Raw genomic sequence first — 4,005 nt, forward strand, 5'->3', positions numbered from 1 at the left:
CAAAATGTCATCAGCAAACCAGGCCAGCTGGGGACTGGACAGTTCTTTTCTCCAATGACAGTAATTTTATGGGAAAAAAACCCAACAAACAAACAAAACACACACACACAAACATCTGTCGACACAGTGGAACCTAAAGCCACCCAATGTCACAATTTAAAAAAGCAAGAGTTACATGACTAGGGAGTACATGAATCGTATCAAATTGGTGAACATTCTAAAAAAATAGGTAAATGTATATAATATGTGCAGGGTACAAAAAAAAACCACAAACAAAAAAGTCCATCGTCATCATTATCATCATCACCATTGTCATCATCATCATCATCATCATCGTCGTTATCATCATCGTCATCATCAGCACGACGACACAGTGAACAATCTGTACACAAAAGTCGTAACGTCTGCCACAGGACTTCACAGACTACAACAATTACAACAAACTGCAATTGTGTCACGACATGGTGGAATCAGGCGCTCATCAATTTTTGGGCATGTGGGGTTATTGGTATCATCTGAAAACTTATTCATTTGCCTCGCTTAAAATGAAAAAAAAAAATACCCATCTTGAATAGAAGTCTAGATATTTGCGATTGAAGGCGGTGAAGTCGTCTGGTTTCAGTGGTAAAATTAATGAGAAAATGGCCGTCACAGTTTGGTAACTTCAATAGCTAAAGAGTCCTTGAAAACTGAAAAGTTACATAACTTGTGCCTTTAAACTAAGTTTTTCATTAAACTTCAAAAGAAAATGTGTTTTCGTACGAACATAAAAGGTGTTTAGCCCCCCCAAAATGTCGATAAAAATTGCCAAACTGATGGAAAAATTACTTTTTCTCCAATTTCATAATTTTGCTGAGCGCCTGATTTCACCACGAAGCCTCACAATTATTCTTGTCGACGATGTGGGGACTGGGGTGAGCAAATCTATTACAATAATAATAATAACAATAATTGCATTTACATAAACGCATATTTGTGCTATACAGCACGCTCTATGCATTTTACAACAATTTTTGCCCCCACCAGACCCTTCGAAAACACGACTCTGAAATATTCTCAGCTTCCCGGGAAGCATACAGTGTAAGCTGCGGATTACATACCCTAAAACAAACACACTGGCAAGATACACAAGAGATCTTTCTCTGTCTATAGACAGGTACCTTTTCCCACCTAGATAGATCAAGTGAGGAAAATTCACATGATAAAGGGCCTTTCCCTAAGGACACAATGTCGGGCCCTTGCCGGGATTCGAACCAACAACCTTAAGGTTAAAGAGTCTGAGAACCTATCGTACAGCCTTGCTGCTGCCAGTAAACCCTGACGCTAGACACCCTGTCTGCCCGCAGCGATCTTGAGCTCACAACAGAAAAGTCAACTTCGACCTTACAAGTTACAATAGTGCCGGCTGATCAGGCCAAGATTCCAACCCCGGTTTAGAAATCGCTTCCAACTTCCAATATAAACATGGATAACAGTGAAATACACATGCACAAAGTCCCTCAGGCCAGGAAAGAAATTGCTTCAGTAAAACTTGTGCACAAGGGAGAAAAAAATGTAACAACACGCATGTACACTCTGCCATAAGCCTACAACAAAAAACAGCATTTTTTTCATTTTAGAGCCAAAATTTTTTTTGTGCTAAAATTGAAAACCTGATCAGTTACCCTACAAGTATGAAAAAAACCACAGTGAAACAGCGACCAGTTTTCAAATAAATTAGAATTTAAATATCGGAATCGCTCTATTTTTAAAATGGTTACGCTGACAAAAAAAACCCCTCTTTTTCTCGAAACTGCCGTGAAGAAAAAAAGGACATGCACACAATGAAATACACATTCACAATCCTTCCACCAGTATTTTAAAATGAGCGACGGGGCTGGCTGGCTGGCACAAAAAGAGAATTTCTTAACAATTCAATAAAAACATGCAAAGGAGTATTGTAGATATTTTTATGCTGGATGCCATCTGCAACATGACGAAGACAACAGAGGTGAAAAGGCAATCCTCAAAGACAACAACAATCGCATTTTGGCCGCCATTCCAAGCAAACATTTTGTTTTAAACATTACATTTCACCAGTGAACTGATTCTTCAACCTGCATTTTAAAAAAATAAATAAATAAATGGGAGGCAGCGTGGTGAAATCAGGCACTCGTCAAAATAATCAAATCAAAGAGATACCTGCATTTTTTTTAGCTGATGGGCAATTTTTTTTCTACTTCTCTTTTTTTCTGACTCAACCATTTTAAGTCCATTTAAAAACACAATTTTGTGTGGATTTTACTGAAAAACATTGATTAAAGGCACAAAAAAAGTAAATTTTCAGTTTCCAGGGACTCTCAGGTTATGGAAGTTAACAAACTTTGGCGGCCATTTTCTCGCCAATTTTACCTCTGAAACCAGACAACCCTGACCTCTTTCAATCGCAAATAATTTGACTTCTCTTCAACATAGATAAATCATTTTTTTTTAACCAAAAGGAAAGCAAATGAGCAGGCTTTAAGATGATACCAATAACCTCATATGCCCGAAATTTGGCGGGCGCCCGATTCTACCACGTCACGTCGTGACACAAATAACCAAAAGCCGTTTCACAATTTTAGCTCAGCTAAGCTGAACCAGTCTTCAAGACTAGGACATTTCAGAATCAACGACTCTCAGGACAAGTTGAACAGGTGTTTAGGGTCAGAACTACCCGACTTCCTTCACACCTGATATGTGATCACACGGTACCGTATGAGTCTAACGCCACTTTCAACACTGTTCGCTTGGGTACATATAATATAAAACTTGAACAAAGACCAGGTCAGAAAAGAGAATTGGGCAAAAGAAATGTGCTTGAAGGAATTCGAATCAATCAGATCTACACTGCTATAAACCATCACTCTAGTACCCTTCTCTCAGAAAGGGGAAAAAATTATTTTTTTTTAAAAACAAAAAAAAACAAGCTTCTTCTAAAAAATAAAAAAACTGATCAGAAAGAACAGAGGACAAAGCTACAACAATACAATCAGAAGAGCAGGTGGTTTTCCCTGTGACAGACCACCATTTAACTACGGGCTCCCTGTAAGTGCTTCACATAAATATTAGCTTAGAAAATACCTAAAGGCTAAAATCTATCAAATCCGGAATTATTGTTAAACTTTCACTTCAGACCTTCACCTATCTGCGTACTAAAAGCCCTCGTGAACTTTTCCAGGTTCATCAATGGTAGTACAGAAAAATCTCAAGATTGGGAAATCCAATCTCAACTCAACATAACAATAATAACTTGCAGCATCATTTCACGGGATTGCCCACTCAGAAAATATCCAGGCAACAAATAAAAAGTGTACGTATGGGAAAGAAAAGAAAAAACCAAAAAAACAGCGCAGTGTCCAAAAGAATATAAAGAAATAAAACAGCATAAAGCATAAATCAGATCATCAAAGGGAACTGTCGGGAAATTAAAACTGCATCAACTCGACACAAACTCGACGTGTGTGTGTACATATATACTCTTGTGACCAGCAGAACTGATGAGGTAACCAGGAAGAAAATCATTTTTCTTTAAAAAAAAAAAAAAGGTGATGAACAAAAACATGATTTCTTCATATTCACTCAATATAACTGAAAGAACAATTCCTCCCTCCTCCTATTGTTGCACAAATAACACGTCCGCGTGGAGGAGGAGGCAGGTGGAGTCGACTCGCGGGACATATCTGGCACATGGGCCGTGCGTGGTTTGCCCAAATCTGATCTGCACTCTCTTCATCCCTCTAGAGTCTATACCTTTATCAATACCTCTCTCAAGATCTCTCTCTAGCCCACAGAAAGCATGATCTACACTCACTTAATCCCTCTATACCTCTCTCAAGATCTCCCTCTAACCCACGGAGAGCTTGATTTACACTTTCTCCATCCCTCTGTACCTTTCTCAATACCTCTCTCAATATCTCCCTCTAACCTACAGAAAGTCTTTAGGAACTAGAGACCCTCTCTACTTTTTTCATTGAACACCCCCCC

Source organism: Aplysia californica, unplaced genomic scaffold (genome assembly GCF_000002075.1).
Source record: "Aplysia californica isolate F4 #8 unplaced genomic scaffold, AplCal3.0 scaffold00736, whole genome shotgun sequence".
Taxonomy (NCBI): domain Eukaryota; kingdom Metazoa; phylum Mollusca; class Gastropoda; order Aplysiida; family Aplysiidae; genus Aplysia; species Aplysia californica.